Source organism: Heterocephalus glaber, unplaced genomic scaffold, assembly GCF_053883595.1.
Source record: "Heterocephalus glaber isolate CG9 unplaced genomic scaffold, H.glaber_assembly_v1.0 deba00001472, whole genome shotgun sequence".
In the NCBI taxonomy this organism is placed as follows: Eukaryota; Metazoa; Chordata; class Mammalia; order Rodentia; family Bathyergidae; genus Heterocephalus; species Heterocephalus glaber.
In genome coordinates, this window is record NW_028258315.1 from 52,469,362 (window position 1) to 52,496,082 (window position 26,721).

The following is a 26,721-nucleotide window of genomic DNA, read 5'->3' on the forward strand; positions in this document are numbered from 1 at the left end:
CATAATAGATATTAGTTAATATTATTTTCTTTGGTCCTTTCTTGGAGTCGTAGATTGGGTTGTCATTCCAACTTCTTCCTAACTCTCCACGGAGAGCTATAGATCCTCTCCCATTCTGTCCCCAAGACAGGAGGCTTTGCCAGCTAACTTGTTTTGGTTATTTCATTGACCAAATGTATCATTTCCTATCAGAATCTTTGAGGCAATATATGTTTCTCTATTATCTCTGTTTCTCCTTCTGCAAGGTATTACATGTTTCATTTGCCTGGGTCTCAGAGGGGTAGTGTCAGCCAGTTCATACTAAGCATATTACATGAGGAGGAGATGGTGTTTTGTGGTTGCAAGCCACTGAGGAGTGGGGTTGATCGTTACTGCAGCAAGACTTAGTCTGTACAGACTGATATAGCTGGCCAAATTCAATGTGGGAAACTCTTTAGGGCTTTCTTGTGTATTTAAAATTTTGTAAGCCTGAAATTGAAGAATCTGGGACTCATTATTGTATTTAAAAACATAGGTGATAGTTTTGATTGTTAGTTTAGGCCAGTAATGACAAACCTTTTAGAGCTTTCAATGATGTAGACAGCCTGCTGAAGCATACATGCCATAGGTAGGCCTATGCTGACCATTACAGCAGCAACTACCTGTTGAATACTTGAAATGGGGCAGACAGAATGAAAATGGGTATAAGTGTGAAATATGCATGTACTTTGTAAGATATTACAAAATAATGTGAAATATCTCAATTTCTATGCTGATCACATGTTGAAATGATAATGTTTTCAACCTATTAGGTTAGAATAAAATAGTGATTTCATCAATTCAATGTTTTTAAATGTGACTACTAACATTTTTAAAGTACATGTGTGGATCACAGTAGATTTTTGTTGGACAGCTCTTTTCTAGTATATAGAGCCAAACAGACCTTGATTTCTGTCTTATCTCTGCCAAGATCTCCCTGTGATCTTGTAGATCTTGCTCCCTGCCTTCACCCACTCCTCACCCAAAAGACAAGGAAAAGAGAACTAATCTCCTAAGGATAATAGGAAGTAAGATAATGAAAACAATTGTGGTGCCCATAGTAAGTGTCCTTCTTCTCTCAAGCTCATGAAAGGGTGAAGTTTTGAGGATTCCTTTTGAATTACAGTTTCCTCATGGTTTCTGCAGAAAGAGATAGTTCATTTTTCATAACTTCTATTTTCCTTTGACATGTGGAGCCTTGAGAGTCATGAGTGAAAACACTGGCTGGGCCAAAGTCTTGTTCCAAATAACTAGTGTATTAGCTTTCTCATTGTTAGACACAATACCTGACACTCACAGCCTTAAAAAGGAGAGGTTTAATTTGGCTCATGTCTTACGGGGATTCAGTCCATGGAAAGCTCATTCCAAGGCAGAAATACCATGGTGGAAGGGCAAGGTAGAGCAAAACTATTTAGTTCATGGTGGGCAGGAAACAGAGGATGGAAATAGTTGCAGAAAGAGGAGATGAATCAGACATAGAAACCAAGGCCACACCTCTATGTCCCAGATACACCCCATGTGCTCCATTGTTCCCCCAAGGCAGTTGCCCAAACCATACAAGTTGACTATTAAATTTAAGTGTCACAACTGGAGAGGGAGCTTTCCATGTGTACACTTTGACTTCTCTAGGAGGAAGAGAGTGGTTTTGGATTCCTGTTCACCCTGATTTCATTAGTCACATATTTAGAAAATGCAAGTGTCCTGGGCACTCTAACAGATTATGTTGGGATGTTCATTTTGAAATCATTCATCTTTATTGATTCTTTTGACACAACACATTTGGGGTACATTGAAAATAACTCGCCTGTGGAGCATAAATTAATTTCCTTTATGAATCTGAACAAAGGTACTAAGTAAGTTTATTTTTCCTGGTGGCTGATCCATGAGACAGACCAAGCCATTTGAAAAATGTCTGTCTTGCAGGTTTAAGACATTTTTCTAGAAAAAATTCCCTCCCACCTTAGTTACGTATTCAGATTCATCCCTCTGTATTTGCTTTACACATATTTGGAATCCTTTTGAGAGCCCTTTGCATATGTGAATAGTGGTCTCAGTTTTAAAACATCATTAGCATTATAATCCTGTTGATCAGCTGCAACAAGGGCTGTAATATGCCTGATGCTGTGAGTAGCAAATAATGAATCTGTAAAGCACCATGCTTTCAGCCCAAGTTTCAGACAACCCTCCTTTCTGGGGCAACCTTACCACCTTCCAAAGAGGCTTTCTCTCCATTTCCATCAGCAAGGTGTACACATAAAAAGTGGAGATTGGATCCAGGCTTTGTATGAAGCGTTTTAAAGATCCAAGGTTGAGGCACTGACTTACTTTCCCGACACTGCCAACAAGGTAGCTGATGACTCCTGATCTCAGATATATACAAGGCACCATGGTGGGCACTTCCCTGAGCTGCTAATCTCCCTCTACTCCTGTTAGCTCATCTTAATGTTTGGGAAACTCTTTTGTCCAAAATGCCACCTAGGATTCTGGGCCTCCTTCATTAAACATACTAACTTTAGGTTTAGTTGCAAGTGAAGAATAACATACTTTTCTTAAGGTCAAAGCCTGTCTATCTCTTTTGTAAAAGAAAGCTCTGGGATAGGCAATCTAGGCTGCTAGTGTGTCCTTTCAAATCTCCAGAGTCTTAGCTTCTTTCTATCTTGCTGCTCATCAGTTCTGTTCCTCATAGTTCAAAAAGGCTGCTTGAATTCCTCCTCTCACATCCACATTCCTGTCAACAGAAAAGAAGGGTCACCTTCAGTAGAAAAGAAGATAGAAGGGTCTGCACATAACACTTTTGCTTACGTGTGTCCAGCACTTAGTCACATGGCTACATCAAGCTGCTAAGGAGACTGCGAAATATCCTCTTTATTCTGAGCAGCTGTATCTTGGCTGAAAATGAGAAATTCTATTCATAAGGAAGAAGGAGAGGGCAAATACAGATGCAGACAACTAGTTGTTTCTTCCTTTTTTCTCTTTTATCTAACCATTGCTAAATAAAGAGTTTTGTGGTCCTCCCTTTTATAATACTATACTTAATTGGTCCTTTCCCCCAAACAAATATAGGAGGTGATACTCCCTCCATTTTTCAGATAAGAAACTGAAGTCCAGAAATTTGCCTTTCTATTAAATCAAGATCATAATTATAATGATTATTACTTTGAACATTTAATGGACATATGGTCATTAATTTTGTTTCCCCTAAAACCAGACAACTGACTCTACCATATATCTGCAATTGAGGAAATGTTGGAATATTTGTCCCAGGCCACAAACTACTGAAGAAAAATGGGGTGGCCACAGACTCAGTTTGTGGCTCTACACTGCCCCAGAAGCGCACTCATTTTTTGGACCTCTCTTAGTTTTCTGCTGTGGCTGCAACAAATAGGCACATATTTAGAGTCCAGAGACTCTTCCATCTTCATAATCACATGGGTTTGTCAGTCAGAAATCCTGTGGGCCTGGCTGGTTCTCTGCCCCAGGTCCCACACATCTGAAATCGCTGAATCTGTAGTCTAGGAACATGTCCTTATTTTAAGATGAACTGAGGACTAGGGATTTAGCTCAGTGATTCCACTGCCTGCCTTGCCAGCGCAAGGTCCCCAGTTCGATCCTCAGTACCAAAAAAAAAAAAAGATTAACTGATTAATGACCTTAATTCCAAAATCCCCTTTGCCATGAAGTTTAATATATTCATAGGTTCAGGGGATTAGGGTGTGGGCATTTTGGAGGAAACTATTATTTGATCTACCGTAGACTGTGGCTCATTATGATAAACCCTTTGCATTGCAGCCAGGGACAGTGTGTGCTGGAGTGAGGAAACAAGTGTCACCAAACATATGTACTGATCCTATTCTATTTTATTACTTCTTTTTTTTTTTTTGGTACCAGGGATTGAACTCGGGTCCTTGCACTTGCACAGCAGGTGGCGAAACCACTGAGCTAAATCCCCGGCCCCTTATTACTTCATTTTTAAGATACAGTGGTTATGACCCAGCAAATTGATTTCATGACCCACAGCTTTAAAAAACACTGAAAAATCTTCTCCATTTCTATTGCTATTTCCTTAATCTGGTCATTGTCTTCTGTTGTCTGGATTATTATAGGAGCCTCCCAAGGGCTGTGCAAGATTCTTAGTTCTCCCCTCCCAAGCCCCCTGTCAACCTACCAACCTCTTCACCAAATGCCCTTCCTACATTTATTCTGCCTCTTATCAGATGTCTGCATTCATGAAACTAAGCTAAGAATGCTTTGAAATACCCATGGAGTGTCCCAAAGCGATGGGAAAGAGTGTAACTTTAAAGATGGCACATTGCATAACTGTTCTCCACAGTTAATGTCTGGAACTGAAGTACTGAGAAGGGCTGGGAAATCCTACCCAGGACAGGCAGAAAGCCACAGGCCTAAATTAGTAATGTCTGCTGTGGACAAAGGTGGAGAGATAGATGACACTGCGAGGTATTTGCTGTCTTTGGGCTTAGTGGATATTGTTATAACTCACCCTCCAATGATCAGAAAAGTAAGCCTGAAAGGACAAAGCCAGAATTCAGAAAAATCAAGCAGGAATGGATTGAAATTTCAAGAATAAAAGGGTCTCCTCTGTGTGGAGAACAAGATAAACAAGATATAGTAACTTGTAGGAGGATGAGGAGAAATAATGGTTTTTGTCACTTGGGAGTATAGAACTCTGACAGAAACAAATTACTTTTTTTGAACTAAAAGAATTTTTAGCTCATTAAAGCCTATTGCTACATTTACAACTGTCCTTGGCATCACAAAACTGTACTTTATCATCTTGGGAGGTCTTTGTATTTTTTTGATTGTTTCTTTGTTTTCTGAGACCAGAGATCAGAAGCTCAGATCCCTGTAGGGAAGGTACTTGGTTGTGAGAAGGGCTAGAGTCAATCTGCTTGGGTTCAAATCCCAGCTCTGTCACTTACAATGTTCTTGCTTTTGAGCAAGTTTTTAATCTTGGAAGGTCTCCATTTGTCTCTGCATGCTGTTGACATCAGTGGGAACCAGAAACTTGGGTAGGGGGAGTTTTGCTATGTAATGCCTATGGATAATACCTCCTCCTTTGTAGGGTTTTCTGAAGGAATAAGAAAGGTAATGTGTGAAGAACATGCCAATGACATGTCAGTAAGAAGCAGCAGTTAAAGGGCTGGGGATTTAATTCAGTGGTGCCGCGCCTGCCTCGAAAGTGCAAGGTCCTGAGTTTGATCCCGGTAATGCCAAAAAAGAAGCAGTTAACTACTGCTTAGTCAGAATCAAGAACTCTTGCTTGTCTTCTCGTTACTTAGCCATGTTTTAACTCTGTGGTAAATGTTTCTTTCCTCCCAGAGGAAAGATCAGATGCCAGCTTCATTTGCTGTCCCTCTCAGTGTCTAACAGAGTGCACAGAATTGCAGTGACATTCTATCCTTTCACTCTTATCCCAGTCTCCTCTCCCCGAAGTGACCAGGTGGATCTTTATAACACTTTTCTTAGACAATGTCAACCTCTGTACAAACTCTCTCTCGAGTGATCTACAGGGCTGTGTATGATTGGGCTTCCCTACCTTCACTCATGACACTGATGTCTACCATACCATCTTCTAAGGAACTCTCCTGGGAGTTCCTTAGATCTACCAAGGACAGTCTTGCCTTAGCCTGTGTACCATCTGTTTCTGCCTTCTAGAATGTTCTTCCAATAGATACCCTCATGGCTTATATCTTCAATTCAATCAGGGCTTTGCTCAAGAATCACCTTCAGGGGCCTTGCCTAAAATAGAACCTCTTGCCCTGCCATCACTTTGTCCTGTTGTTCTTCTAAAAATTGTGTCATATCTTCACATGTTGGTTTTGTTTGACTATTACTTTTTTGTGTGTGTCTACCCATTTAGAATGAATGTTCCATTAGAAGAAAGATTTAAGTGGTTTTGTTCTCAGCTATATCCACTGTGCTTGAAATCCTGCACATAGTAAGACATCAGTAATATTTATGGAATGAATGAATAAATAAAATGGATTTAAAAGAAGACTGACTATGTGCCAACCATTGTATTAGGCTCTTCTGCTTTTGTTCCATCTGGGCTCATAGTCTATAGGACGGCACCTCTCACACTCAGAGCAGGTCTCCCCTCCTTATAGACATACCCAAGCATACCTAAAAGTGAGCTTTACTAATTTCCTAGGCCTGTCTCAATCCAGTCATGTTGACAATCAAGATGAACACCACAGATCTTTAACTACAACTGGAAGAATCAATAGGGCTTGAGCTGGATAAAGGAGGATAGGAGAAGAGGGTTTTCCAGACTAGATTGGAGATTTCCCAATCACCAAAAACTTTTCTGACTTAGGAAACCCTTGGAGCTACTTGATAAATTCTAGCAGATACCCTGCATGGGCTCCAACACCTCCATGTGGAAGAGATTCAGGGGTGATGATTTTTTGAAGGGAAATCACTTTGAGGCAGTATTTGATGTGAACTTGGATATTTTATTCACTTTTTGGGGGGACTTGGGGGTCTGAGGAGGATGAAGGGCCAAGACCACCAGCCATCTATTACTGCCATAACCATAGGAGTTTCTCAAAAAGGCTTTAGGACATGATGGTGTGTGACTATGACTAAGACTAGGCCAATCAGGTACGGTGGCTTCCTTGTCTTCTCTCGGGTCACCTGCTATGAGGTAAGCCAGCCACCATATTGTGGGGACACTCAAGTCACCCTTGGAGAGGCCCACGAAGGGAGGAACAGAGGCCTCCTCTAGCACTAAGCAGCATGTGAATGAACTGTTTTAGAAACTATCCTCTTGTCTCAGTATGTCCTTCACATGACTGTACCCTGTGCTGACATCTTAGATGCAGCCTTCTGGCATACCCCAAGCCAGAACCACCAGGATCAAATTCCTGATCCACACAAACTGCAAGATTGTAAATATTTGCTTTAAGATGCTAAGTTTCAGGGTGATTTGACACAGAGGAAAAGATAACCAATCCATAATTACACTCCTGTTATTGTTATCTCTCTCCAATCCCAGCATCTAAACATCTTGGTGTTATGGGTTGATCCCACTAAATAGAGACAGAAATGGAAAAAAAGCTTCTGAACAGTTTTATGATACCAACATTGGCCCTGTATGTTCATTTCTATCACCCCAAATTGTTACCATTGTTCAGCAGTTCCTGTATACCAGGCATCTCACTGTGAGCTTTTGGATGTGTCATCATATTGCATCTTCTCATCATCCCTTTCCAGTTGCTATGCTTTCCCCCTGTTTGAAAGTGAGAAAACAGGTTCAGAAATATGTGTGTTAGCTTTCCATCATTATGATGAAGTACCTGAGACAACTTAAAAAAAAAGGTTTATTTTTATTCATAGTCTTGAAGGTCTCAGTCCATGATCAATTGGCCCCATTGTTCTGGGTCTGGTGAGGCAGCACAACATGGCAGAAGCTGGTGATGTAGCAAAACTGGTTACATCATAAGCCAAAGAGTAGAGAGGAAGGGGTCAGGGTTCCCTAATTCTTGACAAGGGACATACCTCCAAAGACCCAAGGATCTCCCACTAGGCTCCACCTCCTAAAGGTTCCACCACCACCCAAGAGCTCTATTCTGGGACCAAGCCTTTAATACATGGGCCCTTAGGGGACAACCAGCATCCAAAGTATAGCAATAAGCTTACATGGATCTAAGTAAGGTCACACAGCTTATCTAGGCAAAGCTGCTCTCTTACTAACTACCCTCTTTACTCCGGGAAGCCATCTGGATATGGGGGATAGAGGGAAGGGTGGGAGAGGTATAAAAGGTGAGGGTGTAACTCAGGCTCTCCCCAACTTTTTTTTTTTTTACCCAGGCTCTTCCCAACTTTAATGTGGATGCAGATCAGTAGGTGAGGGCTGGGGCCTGGGATCTGCATGCATAACAGTCCCCAGGAGGCAATGTTCCCTAACTTGACTCAAGATCATACTTTGGTGAGCACCGAGGTAGGAGATTTGAGATGTGATACAACACTACCAAGGGGACTCTCTGGCCCCAAGTCCCTCTTTGAAAGCTTTGGAGATCAGATTTCTTTGAGCAGTAAGTGCTGACAAAGCTGTAAAAGGACTGGCACTGGGGAGTTTTGCCTCATTTTGGAAGCAGTTAGCCAACTAATCTGGTTTAATCATCACAGGAAAATGCAAACAGAAAAAAGGCACACAGCCCTTGTATTTCAGCCTGCCAGACCTCTGGACTCTGGGCTTTCGCTGATACTACAGGAAGGATTTATATGTGGAATAAATATTCTTAAATCTTTATAAGGTGCCTAAAATATTTATGGTTGTTTTAGTTTGGTTTGCATGCCATATTGCTCTCTTACATTAAGCAGTTTTTACACCATCAAGCTTTCCCATTAATCATTTCGGCCTATTCCCAGCTATCTTAACCGAGGGGAGATCTATTACACTCAGCGACTGGAGCCAAATGATCTCATTTCTCCTTTGGCTGTTTCATCGAATGGTTCATAAACCTATGGCTATTATTGTATTAGGAAGACACATTGTGGTTCTCTTGTGTCATGTTGACATGTTTACGTTTCTTTTTCTTAAGAGAAATCATGATTAAAATGGAATATTGTTTCACAGAGGACATTTTATAACAATTTTGGCCTGATGAAATTAAAAAAGGGGGCCATCCAATCTCTGGCAAATGCTGAATTGGTTGAATCAATGTCACTGAAAGATTAAAACCATCTTGCTCTTCTGTCCTTTGTACATGAAATGATTTTAGGGAATTGTTAAAAAATACCAATATTTGTTTAGGGAGAATCATTGTTCTGGGAAGACAGAAAGTTGTAGTGTTGCTTTTTCAGAGGGGATTTAGCAGCATTTGATGGCATTGCTCCCTGTCAACCAAGTGTGTCCATATTCTGGATGGTTCAGAGTCCAATTTAACTCTTGTGACTTTGATCTCACACTAGGTAAGACCTTAAGTCTTAGGATGACAGATACTATTTTGGATTAATGGTAAAGGATAGAGAAATAGGAAAACTTGTCTCAAATAAATGTTGGGTTTCATTCATTTCTTCATTGTGGGTGTGTTGTGTTGGGGGTTCTTTTTCAGCAGGAGGAGAAATGGACATAATCACATTTATATTAACCCATGTTTACACCTCCTTATAATAGAAACTGATGTTAAACCACCACCACAAATATGGGTTGGCCTCCCTCCCTCTCTCCTTCCTTCCCTCTTTCCCTCCCTCTTTTGCTGTCTTCCTCCCTCTCTGTGCTGGGGATGGAACCCAGGGCTTCACGTATGCCAGGAAAACATCCTACAACTGAGCTCCAGTCCTCATCTAACTTTCTTAATCATGGGACAGTTTAGCTGTTAGGAGAAAGCAAATGTTTAGTCTATTTTTCTAATGAAAATAATCTTCATTTTCACAACTTACCTTTGATTCTGGGAAATGTTCAAGGTGATAATGGTTCTGGAAGGAAATATGGCTTCTCTTTTAAGAAGAGAATCTGTAGAGAAAATCTAAGTAAGTTTGGAAGTCATTTTTGCAAACAATGGTTATCCTTCATTGTCATGACCAGCAGAATATGTTATTTGCACATGTGCCCTTACGGTAGTTTTGATGTGAATCTTACTCAGCTTTTGGCTGTCATTTTGCATTTTTAAACCACTTGTGTAACTCTCTACCATGTAAACCTGATTAGTTCGCTATGGTATCCAAAAATATACGTTAGCAATTATGGAGAGAAACTTGCATGTAATCAAAATGAGTCCAAATCACGTTAAGTGGGGTGAGTCACAAACTCTGGGGACTCTCCCATCCTTCCATTGTCAGGACCACTTTCATGAGCACAAGATGTAAGATTCTGTATTTCTAGTTCTTGTTTTTCTTACAACTTCAATTTTGTTCATCATCCCTGCTGCAGAAGTAAGCTGGTAAGGAGAACAGACTAAGGACTAGAATTCACTATCGCGAACCAGAATCTAAAATCAAGCCTGTTTTGTTTTGCAGGTTGATAGGCCCCAACATGGACCATTAAAAATACATGAATGCAGATGGCTGAATACAAGAACGTCACAGCTGTTCATCCCAACACTATTTGCAGGCGCATGTCCTCAGCTGAGGTATCTCAAGCTTTAAGTTAAAGGGCACCTTGGGGGTGCGTCATTTTGATATAATCACCCCTTACCTCTGCCCTTTCTTGCTGCACTCCCCCCTGCCAGTATTATGAGGCTTGAAACTGGGCCAGGCTGATCCCACAGGGCCGTGATTATTTTGTGATAACAGCACTCCCTGGAGTGGTCTTATTGCCATTATAAAAAGTGTTTATTGTGCAGAAAGCCTGTATTTTTGGTGCAGGCAGTGAAGGCTACTGAGAGGGAAGCGCAGCTGAGGTTATGATTCACATTAATTAATCTCGCGCTTTCGACATCTCATTAGCCAATCAGAGTGATCTTGAAATAGGAGAGAAGCAGCACACCACCGTGGGGGCCTCTTTGCAGCCTGCTGCACTGGGCTGCAAACTTCTCCTGCGCTCTGCCTGCTCCATTGCAAGGGAAGATGGCCCACTACAAACCCTCCCCTCTGGCAAGCCCAATGTGCCGTCTGGCGCTCACAAGGTTTTCTAAGCCATTAGGCTGTCTATCAGTCATTTTCGTTCTCTGAGAAGAGACTTTGTAGCTAAATGATGGGGGCAGCCAAAAATCAAGTAGAGAGGACATTTGCAGGCCTCCAGCTGGGAGCCATGGCATTTCACACGGTCTCCAGAGGACGCTTCACAGAGCCATTTGTCAAGTCAGCACCCTGCATCTGCCCCCCAACTCCTGGGTGGAGATCTGGGGTTGGCTGCAGGAAGGAGCCCAATCATCCCTCTCTAGCACAGAACCAGATATGAACCCAGATATGGTGCTGGGTCCTGCCTGGTGACACAGCAGATGGTGCCCCACACACTGCCCAGGGTGCAGCTTAGGAGAGATCAGCAAGGAAGGGTGAGCCAGGTGACCGAAATGGCTAGCAAAACCCAGTGAGGTCTATCTCTGAAATACCCTGCTTGTGGATATAGGCATTGTGCTGGTTGTGAAAGTTTCCCAGATAAGTGAAGCCTTGACAAAGCATTAGAGTCAAAGATTTTTCTTAATCTATTGTGTGGCATGGGCCCCTTTAGCCCTTTAATGAAAACGTAGGCTCCTTTCTTAAAACACTGTTTACAGCCAGGGATACACCTGTAATCCCAGTACTCTGGGAGGCTGAGACAGGAGGATCACAAGTTCAAGCCCAGCCTGGGCAACTTAATGACTTAGACCCTGTCTCACAATAAAAAATTAAAAATAAAGGGCTGGTGCTATAACTTGGTCAAAAGCCTTGGGTTTAATCCACAGCACTGAAAACAAAAAACAAAAAACCCCACTCACTCTTTACAGTTCATTTAACAACTATGGTCATTATGCTGTAGAGTAGATGTCCAGAAGTTACTTATCTTATAACTGAAAGTTTGTATCCTTTAACCAATGTCTCCCAATTTCCCTCAGCTCTGGTAACCATTTTCCTACTACGTCTTTGTGAGTTCAATGTACTTAGATTCCACATGTAAGTGAGATTTATGATTAATAATAATGTATTATATACTTGAAATTTGCTGAGAGTAGATCTCATAAAAATACTATGAGCCGATGAATATGCTAATTAGCTTTTGTGCTAATCATTTCCCAGTGTATATCAAAACATCACATTGTTTTAATATAGTCAGGCATTGCTTAAGAATGGGCACAGTTCTGAGAAATGCCTCATTCATCAGGTGATTCCCTCCGTGGGATACTGACATGAACGTAGGTGGAAGCCCACTCCACATGCAAGCATCCCATAGAGTGTATTGCTTTAAGGGTGTGAATCTGTACCCACGCCAGTGTTGAATACTGTAGGCAAGTATAGTACAATCAGACATGTTTGTTTATCTAAACAGAGAAACCAGTAAAAATACAGTGTCAAGCATAAAAAAATGGTCCACTGTCTGAGGTTCTTGCCAGGCATGGAGCTTGCAGGACCAGAGTTGCTCTGGCTGAGTCAGTGAGTGGGTGGGAAGTGAACCTGAGGACCTGGGATGTTACTGCTCACTACTGTAGACTTTATAAGCACTGCACACTTGTGCTAAGTTTCTTAAAAAGCTCTTTCTGCAACAATAAATTAACCTCAGCTTACTGCATCTTTTTTGACATTTGAACTTTCTGACTCACTTTCCTAAAGATTTACACATTATACAGCTATACAAAAATATTTTCTTCACATATTTATTCTAGAAGCTTTTTGTTATATATTTTTTACTTTATAAACTTTTTGTTAAGATACACACACTTTAGCATAGGTCTTTGCAGGGTCAGGATCACCAACACTGCTGTCTTCCTCTACATCCTGTTTCCCCTGGAAGGGATTCAGGGCAGTCGCACGCATGGAGCTGTCACCTCCTATGATAACAAGGCTGCCTTCTGCAATGCTCCTAAAGGACCTGCCTGGAGCTGTTTTGCGGTTAACTTTTAAAAATATATAAGTAGAAGGAGTATACTTTAAAATAACCATAAAAGTATAGTAAATACATAAATGCTACCATATTATTTATCACAATCAAGCATTAAGTACTCTATGTAGCTGCATGTACTATACTTTTGTACACCCAGTAGTGCCCTATGTTGGTTTACAGCATCACCACAAACCATGAGTAATGTCTTCTGCTAGGACCTTACAGTCATTGTGATGTCACTAGGCAATAGGAATTTTTTTTAGCTCCATTATAATCTTGTAGGACCACTGTCACATATGTAGTCTTTTGTTGACCAAAACATTATACAATGCATGACTATATGTATAATTTTCATTCGTTTGTTGTATCTCAAAGCTGGAAAAAAATTATTATTATTTTTTTCGGTACCAGGGATTGAACTCGGGTCCCTGCATTTGCAAGGCAGACGTTAGAACCACTGCGCTAAATCCCCAGCTGGAAAAACATTATTAACATAGGATCACAAAGGAAACTACACTGACAGTTATCAAAATATTTTTTTAAAAATCTAATATGGTAGTCAATGTGGTTCTTCATTTAACACATTCAATAATCATAGCTAATGGTAGATAGATCTAATAGCTAATCTCAAATTAGGAATTTGTATAAATAATATATTATGGTATATCTATAATAACTGTAAGATGGTTTGAAATGTGCAATTCTTATTAACAGCAAAGTCACAGGTATCTGTTTCCTTTCTAGTTGAAGGACATATTCATATTCTGTTAGCTGCTGGCAAAAATGGAGGTGTAGTTTATTTACCATCTGCATTGAGAGACACCTGAATGTTTTCCTTCAGATCCAGATTAGAGACTGTGATCAAGTGGGACAGTGGATGTCATCTGCTCATGCTCAAGTGACTGTGATGTGGATGCTGACAGCAGAGATGGGGAGATTCTGGGGCTCAGGAAATGTTCCACGAAGAAGTGACATTTGGACTGAAGGACAAGGGACAGCTCCCAAGGAATAAAATGGGGACAGGATATTAGGAAGAAGCATGGAAGGTTTGGGCTCATCTCCAGAATGTCCTTCCTTTTTCAGTACTACAGTTCTTTGGCTGTTTCTCCCTGGCCTAGTGATGCTCCTAGGTACAGCCTGGAGGTCCACAGCTCAGGCGCCTCTCTATTAAGGCACCAAAACACATGGAGGGAACTTAGATGGATATTGCTAAATGAAAGAAGCCCATCTGGTGAGGCTGCACACTCTTCAGTTTTAACTGAGTGACATTCTAGGGCTCAGAGTGCCTAGAATTCAGCGTCAATATTTGGTTTTCATAGAATATTCTGTCTTACTCATTATTTTATAACCATACAGAAACTATTCCAGGACTATGAAGATAGTTAATATCAAGAAGTCATTAAAAGAATATCTATGAGCATATTGATAATGTATTTAACAGATATTAACAATTTCAGTGAGTATTTCTAATGAAAATAGTAACTAAAGTAAAAATAACCTAGTTCCCCCCAAATAGACCTAGAATTCTTTATTTTTTAGCTTTATGTTTTGAAATAATTTTGAGCTGAGAAAAAGTAACAAGAGTTCACATATGGCTTATGTGTTACTATCCCCAAAGGCAAATCTATGGAGATAGTAAAAAGATTGGTAATTGCCAAGGGATGTAGGGGAAGTGGAGTATGGGGGATTTTTTAGGTCAGGAAAACTACTCTCTCTGACACCTTACTAGTAGCTATGCATCATCATACATTGGTCCAAGCCCACAGAATGTACAACATTGTGAGGTTGCCTCATATAAACTAGTGGTCCTCAACCTTCTTGGCACCAGGGACCACTTTCATGGAAGACAATTCTTCCATGGACAGAGGTGTGTGGGGAGGTGGTTTGTGGATGATTCAAGTGAGCACATGACCTAGATCTCTCTTGAATGCATGGTTCATAGTAGGATTCACATTCCTATGAGAATCTAATGGTGCCACTGATCTGACAGAAGGTAGAGCTCAAGTCATAACGCAAGTGATGGGGTGTGGTGTAAGTATGATGACACAATGGCACTTTGTTTACTCTCCCACCACTCACCACCTGCTGTGCAGCTCCGTTCCTAACAAGGACCCCTCACATAAACTGTGGACTTTGGGTGGTAGGATGTAACAGTGTAAGTTCATCTACCATAACGACACTCCCCTCTGAGGGGCTGAGGCTGTGCTTATTGAATTCTTTTGTATTTTTGGCTCAGTTTTGCTGAGAATAGCATAAATATGTCCTTAAAAAAGCCTATTTAAATGGCAACAACTTTTTAAAGAAAAATGCAGAATCAGTTCTAGATTACACAAGAATAAGGAAACCTGACAGTTAATGGAACATTGATCCTGAGTTGGATTCTAGATCAGAAAAAGGAGGCTAGTGGGACAAATGGCAAAGGTAGAAGAAGGTCCTTAGTCTCACATCAGTGTTAATTCCTTGATCTTGTTAATAGCACTATGGTTAACAAACCATATGTAAGAGATTAGCATTTGGAGAATCTGGGTATAAGGTATATGTAAATTCTTTATACTTTTTTTCCCAGCTATTGCAAGTTCAAAATTATTCTAAAACACCAAGGTAAAAAAATAATAAATAAATAATGCTTAGCCTATTTTGAGGAAAGTAGGTTGTTTTTATTTTAGTTACTGTTTTTATTAGGCATACTTGCTGAAATTATCAGTTTCTGTTACATACATAATGTGATCATAAATTTTAATGACTTCTTGATATTGAACAGTCTTCATATTCCTGGAATAATTTCCATCTGGTCATTTGAAAAACAATGAGTAATAAAAGCATGCTATGAAAACCAAATATGGAGATTGAGTTCTTAGTATTGTTGTCTGAGAACCTCTAGTAGAAGAAATGACAAATGCCACTGAAATTTTGAGGACCCATTTATGCCAATATGAGGCTTTTTCTGAAAGAAAAGAGAGTTAAAAAGGAAGTAACATCTTCTGAGAGTGTTTCAATTCCTCGTTATTTGATAGCCAATGCAGAAAAACCACCTTCCCCACAGTGGTGAGCAGTGTATGAGGCAACCCACCTTGTCCTGCAAAGGAAATGAGATGGAGAAGCTGTTTCCAGGATTAAAGAATAATCTCATTTCACAAAATACAGGCTCGTGCTTTATGTCAGCCAGTTGATCCCCAACTAAATGTTGTTAGGGCTTTTCCCCATTTCATCCCTTTGATCCAATTATTCTCTCTTGAGCCTGATTTGGGTTGTCTTGACAGGCAGCTAGCATGACTGGGTGGGACCTCATCCCCCAGACAATCCTTTGCCTTTGTCTAGTGCCCTGTGTGTCCACAGATCAAACTGTGCTCCAGCTCACATTGGTCCCACAGGTGCCATCGATCAGCTGCCAGGTCATTTGCTGAGAAAACAGCATGACATACAGTGTGGTTCATTTATGGACACGTGCCCTTAACTTCGTCACCACAATCTCTCATACTTCCCCACTGCTTTCATGGGTTTAAGCAAGGAATTCTGTTGGGCCTATAGCAGGCTTAGGGTGACTGACATGTAGGACATATAGGATTATTCTTTGTTAAGGGGGCCTGTTCTGTGCATTTCAGGACATTTAGCAACATCCTTGGCTACTGTCCTCTGAATGCCAATAGTGCCTCCTGCTCATTCCTCACTTCACAACATCATGACGTCCCCAGACATTGTCAAATGTTCCCAGAGTCTCAGTGTGTGTGTGTGTGTGTGTGTGTGTGTGTGTGTATGTATGTATGTATCCATCTGCTCACTCCCTACTGAGAATCACTGCCTAAAATCAGGACACTTCTTGGTCTGATTTTGGACAGAGACAGCCAGGCACTAGGGCTTAGCAGTCATGGTTTCCTTCACATTCAGTCACTTCCTACCCGACCCATGACACCACTCATCCCTGCACGGGCATGGCTGCTGAGAGGGCAGTGCTGGTGAAGTGACATGGCCTTATCCTGTTGAGCCCTGAGGTCCCTATGCCAGTGCACACCGCAGTCACTGGCTGATGGTAACTCTGTGTTTGTGGATGAGTGATTTTGACAGGGACCGTGAGCCATTTTCAGTACATTTTCTCAGGACATAGCTGATGTTGTTGGACATAGCTGATGGGTTGGACAATGGAGCAAGAAGCAGCTCATCTAGGAAGCTGAAAATGAGACAGTGGGAATTCAGGCAATGATATGGCCCTCTATTGCTCTGGGCAAGTGGTGTGACGATGTAGCTTTTCATTCTTTCTTCCATTTGGCTGTTATGACAACTTTCTCAGGCAGGTGTTATGATCCTGGCTTTCTAGATGAGAACACTGAGGGAGATAAGGTTAAGCAAGTGATCCAAAGTCATAAAAGTCCATTATTCATCACCAAGAAGCTGTGCAACATTTAGAAAGATACACCACTCTCTGATTCTCATTTCTAACATTGGACTAGACTAGCTGTTTTGAGCTCCCAAATTCCCATAAACTGGGTGCCCTAAAGCAAAAGAATTGTATCCCTTCATAGTTCTGAGGGCTCTAAGTCTGAAGCTAAGGTGCTGATAGGGCCACACTTCCTGCAAAGGCTCCAGAGGAGAATCTTTCTTTGCCTCTTCCAGGTTTTGGTGGCTCCAGGTTTTCTTCAGCTTATGGCTGCCTTTCCCCAAGCTCTGCCTCTGTCTTCAAATGATGCTCTCCTTTTCTACTGGAGTCTGCTCCTCTTCTGTCACTTCTAAGACATTTACTGGATGTATAGTCCACCTTGAATATTCATGGTGGTCTAAAGTTCCTTCGTGATACCTGAAGACTTTTTCTAATAAAGTTGATTCCTAGGTTCTGGGGTTTATGTATGAAACATGGTTTTGAGCCCCATTAACAGCTCTAGCCATCCCTACAATGTTGCACCTCTCTGCCCTGCATTGGGAAGGATGTAGGCAGTGAGACAGGAATCTGAGAGACATGGTATAGGAAAGAAAGCATCTGTCTTTACTGTCTCTGACTGTAGCCACCCAGTTCCATTGATGTATCAAAGTGCCAGTTCCAACATCCAGTTACCAGACATCCCTTTTGCCTTCCAATCCCACTGCAATGAGTTTCTTACAAAAGGGATCCTGGCACTGCTGTAACATGTAGCCCATCCCAAAGCTCTTCATTGATTTTCAGTTCTATTTCTTGGTGTGCTGTCCCTTCACAAATAAAACAAGTTATCATTCAGAAAATGCCTGCTGATATCCTCAAATTTGCATACCCCAGATGAGGCTGCAAAGCCATTTATCTCTCAAGAGCAGCCTGCTGTGGTCTCTTTTATTTTTTTATGGGATTGTCCTTAAAATGGCTGATTAGTTTGGGGTGATTTATAAATGCTTCTAGCCTGGCAATTTCCCCCTTAATGATGGGACAGATTTGTGCCTGGCTTTAAGCAGCCTTGCTTTTTGTTGTTTTAGTACATCTGCCTCCTTCCACCCCCACCCATCCCACTGTGGCTTCACTTTCTTTCAGTCTACCTCGCTTTAATCCCTCACCAAGTTTTCCTGTGGTTTAACCTTACATATCTTTGCTATTTTTTTTTTTAAAGGAAGACAAGCTAACATGTGCAAATAGTTTCTTTTTCTATATTCCCTTCTTCAGGGACAAGAGACAATTATGCTGACTTTGGACCAGTTCTTTGTCCTTTTTGGGCCTGGCTTTCCTCATTTAAAGATGGGGAAAATGATACGGATCTAACTCTGGCTGAGAAAAAATTAGCTAATGCTAGGAAACTTCGTGGCTCAATTCTCTGGTCACAGTCAGCCCTTTATAAATGCTGGCTGCTGTGTTTATGGGTTTCATGCTCTAGTGGGAGGCAAACGTGAAAGGTGGAGACACTTGGTGCTAAGTTTATGCTCTTGAACTCTCTGCGATTTACTCACCATTATTCGTATTCATACTCTTATCAAGCGTTATGGTTTCCATCCAGAATCTCTCCCCAAACTCTACTGCATCCAAAGCCCAGGGTTTGGGGGGATAACTGGATCATAGTGGCACTATACTCATTGGTGGATGAATCCCTGGGTGTGCTGTTAGAGGGTGGGGTCTGGTTTGAAGAGGCAGATCGCAAGGGAGGGGCTATCTCCCTCCTTGGTGCCTTCCTTCTCTTCTTCCTGGCGGCCATGATGTGAGCAGTTTTTTTGTTTTTGTTTTTTATGTCTAGGCACTTTTACCATGCCAGTTCTGTGTGTGAGCCTGTCAAACATGGACTGAAACTTCTGAAAGTATGAGCCAAAGTAAGTCTCTCCTCCTTTATGTCAAGTATTATGTCTCAGTGACAAGGAAAGTGACTGAGCCAGCAGGGAATCTTATGTATGGGAGTTCTAGCTTTTTAACTTTCTGTGATGATAGACCCTCACTTGTTAGGAAACTCCTTTATGTTTTGTTTTGTTCTATTTTATCTTAATTTTCAATCTCACTAAGTAATATATGTATAACAAATGTCGCTTTCCTGTTCCTGGGTTTTCCTCTCAAAAGGCAAATCACTTGTGTCGCTCTCTGCCATTTCTTATGTGTTATGTAATTCTATATTTTAAGGAGGTGTACAGTTGACCCTTCATATCCACAGTCTGCATCCATGAATTCAACCAACTGTAGGTCAAAATACTCAGAAAAACTGCATCTGTAGTGAATATGTACAGACTTTTTTCTTGTCATTAACATAGCAGCTGCCGGGGATTTAACTCAGTGGTTCTGCCACTTGCCTCACAAGCACAAGGCCCTGAGTTCAATCCCCAGTACAAAAAACAAAACAAAACAAAACAATAGCAGCTATTTTTATGGCATTTCAATTGTATTAGGTATCAGAAGTAATCTAGAAATGACTTGAATTATACAGGAAAATGCAGGTAGCTTGCATGTACGTATTGTACCATTTTATGGAAGGGATTTGAATATAAATGGATTTGATATCTGTAGAGTCCTGGAACCCATCTCCTGTAGATACCAAAAGACAATTAAATTTCATTGCTGGGAGGACAATTTATTTGTTTGTTTATTTATTTGTTGGGAGGACAATTTTAGACAATTTGTTTGTTTTTCTTAAAATGGAAGATGACAGATTTAATTTCTTATAAACTTTCCATGCAGAAATAAACCTGTATGCAAGCTTCCCTTTTCTGCATTGTACCATTATCATTGCTCCATAATTTTTGGTCTAATTACTCTTCCGTATTTATATCATTTTCATTATGTATATATTGTTCACTGCTGAGCCATGGAGTGTACCATAGTTAAATTTTCCTTTCCTGTATGGCTTTTTGTTTTAATAATTACTTTGAGTTTTTATTTTAGTTTGCTGAATTTTCAGTATCCTTGTCATTAATTTTTCCTCAGACATTCTGATAAAGCTGTAAGATTTTTTTCAGCACATGCTGACACATCAGGTAAACTGTCAGCTTTGTTTCTGGAGGGTGCTCTTTCTTTTCCAGCCTTGTTGGTTGTCTTGGAGGCCAACTGCAGGATTATCTTTCAGAGAGTTCCTTCACTATCAAAAAGGAGTTTCCCTTTGCCTCTTGTGATTGGCACTCTTTCACTTGAATCTCTTGGAATTACTCTTGATTTACTTCTTCATTTTAGCAGGGAATATTCTCTAGTATTTTGCTAAGAAAGGCTAGATGGAATATAAAAATACTGACTTTAGATGTCTAACAATATAGACATGTTATTTTATTTTGAACTGTGGACTAATACTCTGTTATTATCTAACACTTCCCACATATTTTGTCATTTTGTTATACTTTGATTTTTTCAATTACTTTTACCATGTCTTACACTAATTTGTTTTGGCAGTTGTATTTTAAATTTCTAGACATTCTTTATTATTCTCAAAATGTTTTCTTCTATAGAATCCTGTTCTTGTCATATGGGTGCAATATCTTTTTATCTTTTTAAGTATAGTGATTATTGTATTTGGAAATTTTATTCCATTCCCTGTACCATCTTTTTTCTTTTTCCTTCTGAGTTCCTCCTCTCCCAATACTCCACTTAGCACTGTTTGTTTCAGCTTTAGTCTTGGTCTTTTGTTTTAGAAGATTTATTTACATATCTGATTATATTTGATTGCTCATTTATATTTTAAGAAGTAGCGGGAAAGTGCTTGAAAGTTGACTGTGTGTGTTTGGGGTGTTTTGAAGTACATGTGCATGCCTGGGAAATGTTTTTGGTGTATTTGTGCTGTGTGTGATTACGTGGTATGTGTGTTTGGAATGTTTTGGGGTGATGAATTTGGGATATGTACATACATGTTTTTGAAGTGTTATGCATGTGTGGTATATGTGGTCCAAGATGTGTGTGTGTGTGTGTGTGTGTGTGTGTGTAACAGGCCTGTGGTTGTGGTGTGTTTGTCAGGGGAGATTGTTGGCTTCATTGTAAGGGAAGTAGGCAGTCTGCATTTTATCATGATGCTTCTCACATGTCAGTGTCTGGAAGTTGTCTTCTTGGCCTCAGGAAGTGTAAACTCAGCTCCCAGGATGAGTTTAGGTATCACGATGGGCAGAAGGGACCGGTGGTCTCATCCTCTGGCATGCAGACTTCTATTCCATCTCCAGTTTCTATACGGGCCTCATCCACATCTTTGATGTGCCTTGAGTTTTCATGTTTGGGAAAAAATATCTGGTTTGGTATCTCCAGATATGAAAATCATATTAGTTCTTGGGGTCAGAGTGAGACCCAACCAGCTGTGAGGTGCTATGGGAGCCTGATAGTTCCTTTTTATGGACTTTGAGCTAATTTTCCTCTAGTTAGCTTTATCCTTTGTCTCAACCTTTGGAGATATTCTGGTGCCTCCAATTTCTGAATTTTTCTGGTATTCAGCAGGACACACTACCCTTCTTTTGGCTACCCACTGCCCACACACATCTAGGTGTCAGCTTCCTCTGTTCAGAAAAGGTGTATTAATGCCTTTCAACTATTGCAGTCTTATCTCCTGTTCTCTTTGTCCTTGTGAATTTATATCTTTTTTGTACTTTTCCTGACACTTTAATGGGGGTTTGAAAAGAGGCAGAAATAACTGCATGTGTTCAATCAGTGCTTTCCAGAAGTCTCAGTTACACTTCATTAGCTTATTCTAAGATTTCCCCATCTGTAAGGAGTATGACAGAAAGGGGGAACGGATTTGTTTTTGTGAGGTGCTGTGCATTAGGTAGCACTATACACATGCGTTTCTTTCAACATATGTTTCCTAACCACCTTCCATGTGCTAAACATGTTTCTAAATGGTGGAGAGGAAGACACAGATTCACAGGCAGTGTCTCATCTTTGGGGGAATTCGAGATGGTTTTGTGGGTGGGGGAGGAAGGTCAAGCTGTGAGCAAATACATAAAGTCAGCAGTGTCAGGTGGTTTTAAGTGCTATACAGAAAAGCTATGCAAGATCTAGTTTAGATGGGGTGGCCAGGGAAGGCCTCCCAGAAAGGAGACATTTATTATGTTGACCTCTAAGTAATCAGGAGGAGCCAGCTGAGCCAAAGCCAGGGAAAGGTCAGCACATATCCAGAGAGCAGCTGGAGCAAAACCTGCAGGTAGAAACTTAGAGAATTCAAAAACTATGGATGAGGATGGATGGTTACATCCTTGAGTGAGGGGAGAGCAGTGTGAGAAGAGGGTGAGACTCACCAGGATGGGATCCTATAGGCCTCTGGGCCAGGCGCACTGTTTAAATCTGAAATTCTATACCAAGACTTCAATAAATTTTAATTTTGGTAGAGGAAGTAGGTTGTTTGACTGCAAACATTTTAAATTCACTCTGGAATTGTGAATAGAATTAATGATAGGAGATGTGTTTTCGGTATCATGAATGGCAGTTATTCTGCTGGGGTTTTTGTAGTAGAATTTCACAGACCAGGCAGTGTAGAGACCAGACTTGTTTTCTCACGGTTCTGGAAGCTGGAAATCCAAGGTGTCGTATATGGTGGAGGATTGTGGAAAAGGTTCTCTCCTTGGCTTGTGGATGCCTCTTTCTCAATGTTTCCTTTCCTCTGTGTGTGCTCCTGGTTCCTCTTCCCCTTCTTGTAAAGCTATCTCTCCTACTAGATTAGGTATGTACCCTTACAACTTCATTTAGTCTTACTTACTTCTTAAAAACCCATTTCCAAATACAGTGTCACTGGGGTTAGGGCTTCAACCTGTGAATTTTATTGAGATAGTTCAGTCCATAAGAGGAGCTGGTGCAGACTATGCAAGGCTTGTCTTCAGAGACTGTTTCCGAAACCCAGAGAGAGGTGCTGGTGGCTTGTGCAGATGGCAAGGGGGCTCAGGTGGGATTTTCTGGGTAGCAGAGAAGGCAGGAACTAGTTAGCTTGGATATGGGGAGAGAAGACTCAAGGGTGATGTTGGGATTTGGGATTTCTTTGGGGGATCTAGAGGAGCAGGTTTACAGAAAAAGAAATTGGCAGCACTATTCCAGAATGTGAATTTTTAAAGGCAAGCCTTTTTATTAAAGCATTAGCCACGGATAGAAAAACACCCCCACCAGCTGAGATGTTTTATCAAATGACTACATTCCTGAAATCATGAGTCTTCCCAGCACAAGTGTGTGAGGTGGAGATGTCTTTTAGATAGTCAGGCAGGGAAAGTACACCAGGACAAGGTGCAGGTAAAAATTTGGGAGCCAATTGGCAAATCATGGTATTGAAAGCCATGGCAGTAGATCAGCGATGGTGAAAGTTTTTTAGTTTTCAATGATACAGTTCATCATGGCACATGTGCCAGCAAGACTGGATGAGATGGAGTTCACTAAAAAGAGATTATGGGTAGAACCTGGAAGGTTTTCTACCCTCTACCAAGGTTGAGCTCCATGGTGGGACTTGAGCTGAGGGGCAGAATCACAATGGGAAATGAATAGGAGACATAGTGGCACCGTGCTGGGCTAGAATGCAAGATTGGGTTTAGAGGAGAGAATGCTGATACCCTGCAAGCTGCTGAGAGATTGAGCAGAATGAAGTTAGAGATGTGTCCTCTGGCCTGTGTGGCGTTAAAGTACCTGGTGACACTGAGGAGTGGTTTCACCCATGAAGAGAGAAATGTTCAGAGACAAAAGTGGGATGACCCAAGAGCTGGTGCAAAGGGCAGTAATAGACACTATAGAGTTTGTGTGCTCTTGGACTGATTCAGTAGAAGGCACATCAGAGGAAGAATGGGTCTAAGTCCTAGAGAAGGGGAAGGACAAAGAGGACAAGTGTACTTCCAAGAATAAGGACATGTCTCTAACTAGAACAAAGTGTAGGAAAAGAGGGCCGGTCCTACTGAAAGCTGGCAGATGGGCATGCTAAGGGTTCACATCTCCTTGCTTGGATATTCTTGAAAATCCAGAGCATTGGCTGGGATAGGGGCAAAAAGGCCTTGAACCTCTTCAAGACTTGAGATTTGGGTGCATGAATATCAAATGAGACCAGTCAGCAGGATGGTTATATCTATACCATAGTTTTTTTCCAAGCCATGTTCAAGTGATCCAACTTTAGCGTGGATCCGGTGACTTTATTTATTTATTTATTTTAAAAAATGAGTGCATTTTAGGTATACAATATAATGACATTCATCATTGGAAATTTGCACCTTTACAGAATCTCTCTTGGTTCTTATTTTTTCCCCATTCCCCTGCCCTCCCTTCAACCCCTCCATCCCACCCTGTTTACAAAGACTTTGTTTCCATTTTTTCATTTTCTCATATTAATTCCATTCCCTTCTTTCCTTTCCACTACCCCACCCACTTCCCCTTCCTCTTTCCCCCTTTTCTTCCTATTCCACATTATCTATTTTACCTTTTAGTCCTTATTTACACTTTCAGTTTCTCACATTAGAGAAACTATTTGGTATTTACACATGTGTGTCCTATTTATTTCACTTAAGAGTATCGCTTCAATGTGCTTCCATTTAGCTATAAATGTCTCTAGTTTCTCATTCTTTATGGCTGAGTAATACTCCATTTTATTAAAAAAACATATATTCTTTATCCAATCTCCAGCTGATGGGCATTTGGGCTGTTTCCAAGTTTTAGCTGTTACAAACTGTGCTGCTATGAACGTGAGCAGACATATATCACTGTGGTATGATTCTTTTAATTCTTGGGGGAAGATCCCCAGCAGTGGAATAGCTGGGTCAAATGGGACTCCAATCCTAGTTCTTTGTGATATCTCCATACTGATTTCCACAGTGGTTGCACCAGTCTACACTCCCACCAGCAGTGGAGCAGGGTTCCTCTTTCCCCACAGTCCTGCCAGCATTTGTTACTGGTGGATTTCATGATAGCAGCCATTCTTTCTGGGGTGAGGTGGAATCTCAGCATTGTTTTCATTTGCATCTCTTGAATGACCAGTGATGTTGAACATTTTTTCATATGCTTATTTGCCATTTCTACTTCTTTGTCTGAGAAATGTCTGTTCATTTCAGATGCCCATTTTTGGATTGGGTCTTTAAATTTGGGAGGTCTGATTTTTAAAAGTTCTTTATAGATTCGAGAGAGTAGACCTTTGTTTGAGGAACAGCAGGTGAAAATTTTTTCCCACATTGTGGGTTGTCTCTTCACACTTTTGGTAGTTTCTCTTGCTGTGCAGAAGCTTTTTAGTAATAAGAGATCCCACTTGTTGATTGTTTGTGCTAGTTCACGGGTAATTGAGGTTTGGTTCATAGAATCTTTTCCTAAGCCAATGTCTTCAAGCGTTCTACCTAACCTCTGTTCCAGCTGGTTCAGGGTTTCTGTTTTAATATTTAGAACTTTTATCCATTTCAATTTTAGTTTAGTGTGTAGTGAGAGATACAGGTCTAGTTTTAGTCTTTGGCAAGGTGAAACCCAATTTTTCCAGCACCGTTTATTAAATTTAGAGGCTATCTTTCCTCCAGTGAGGGTGTTTGGTTCCTTTGTCGAAAATGAGGTAGCTGAGTGTGTCTGGAGTTGTTTCTGCATCTTCTAATCTGTTCCACTGGTTTTCAGGTCTGTTTCTTTGCCAGTACCATGCTGTTTTTATCACAGTAGCTTTGTACTACAGTTGCAGGTTGGGGATTGTGATACCCCCTTCCATGTCTCTGTTGCCTAGAATTGCTTTTGCTATTCTGGGTCTCTTCTTGTTCCAAATGAATTTTTCGATTGTTTTCTCAAGGTCCATGAGGTATGCTGCTGGAATCTCAATAGGGATTGCATTGAATCTATATAGCAGTTTTGGAAGTATGGCCATTTTCACTATGTTGATCTTACCTACCCAGGAGCAGGGGATGTCTGTCCATTTTCTGATACCCTCGTCAATCTCTCTTTTCAGAGTGCTATAGTTTTCAGAGAAGAGGTCTTTGATTTATTTTGTTAGATTGATTCCTATGTAGTTCAGTTTTTTTGGATGCTATTGTGAAAGGAATTGTTTGCCCTATTTCTCTCTCAGGGAGTCTGTTGTTCATGTAGAGGAAAGCTATTGATTTTTGTGTGTTGACCTTGTATCCAGCTACTTTACTGAATTTGGTTATTAAGTCTAGAAGATTATTGGTGGAGTTCTTGGGGTCTTCTATATAGAGTATCATGTCATCTGCGAATAATGACAATTTGACTTCTTCATTTCCTATCCTTATTACTTTTATTTCTATCTCTTGTCTAATTGCCGGGGCTAATGTTTCCAAAACTATATTGAACAAGAGTGGTGATAGTGGACATCCTTGTCTTGTTCCTGATTTCAGAGTGAAGGATTTCAGTTTTTGACCACTTAGTATGATATTGGCTGTTGGTTTTTCATAGATGGCTTTTATCAGATTGAGGTAGAGACCATCTATTCCAATTTTTTGTAGGCTTTTTTTAATCATAAATGTGTAGTGGATTTTGTCAAATTCTTTTTCTGTATCTGTTGAGATGATCATATGGTTTTTGTCCTTGGCTTTGTTGATATAGTGTATTACATTGATTGACTTGCATATGTTGAGCCATCCCTGCATCCCTGGGCTGAATCCCACTTGATCAGGGTGTATGATCTTCTTTTTTTTTTTTGTATTAAATTCTTTTATTGGTAAATTGTAGGTATACAACACAATTACATTTCTCATTGGGAACTGTACCTTTATATAATGCATCTTGGTTCTTATTTTTTCCCCATTCCTAGCCCTCCCTTCACCCCTCCACCCTTCCCTATTTACAAAGACTTTATTTCCATTTTTTCCATTTCTCATCATGTTTTCCTTTCCCTTCTTTCCTTTCCCCTGTGCCTCCCACTACCCCTACCCCTTTGGACCTTTTC

General features: G+C 40.7%; 2 long non-coding RNA genes across 4 annotated transcripts in view; one reads left to right on the forward strand and one right to left on the reverse strand.

Moving 5' to 3' along the window:
- Positions 1 to 18,748, forward strand: part of LOC110351081 (uncharacterized) — a 257,733-nt gene extending 238,985 nt beyond the window's left edge. For all 3 annotated transcript variants that reach the window (XR_002398108.1, XR_015439253.1, XR_015439252.1), the window contains exons 3-4: positions 10,000 to 10,112; positions 18,679 to 18,748. This is a non-coding gene — a long non-coding RNA (uncharacterized LOC110351081). The remainder of the gene's footprint in view (positions 1 to 9,999; positions 10,113 to 18,678) is intronic.
- Positions 1,979 to 9,497, reverse strand: LOC110351080 (uncharacterized). The gene is made up of 3 exons (XR_002398107.2): positions 9,424 to 9,497; positions 7,163 to 7,267; positions 1,979 to 2,746 (listed from the first exon to the last, which is right to left on the reverse strand). It is a non-coding gene; the product is annotated as an uncharacterized LOC110351080 (long non-coding RNA).
- Positions 18,749 to 26,721: the final 7,973 nt, after the last annotated feature.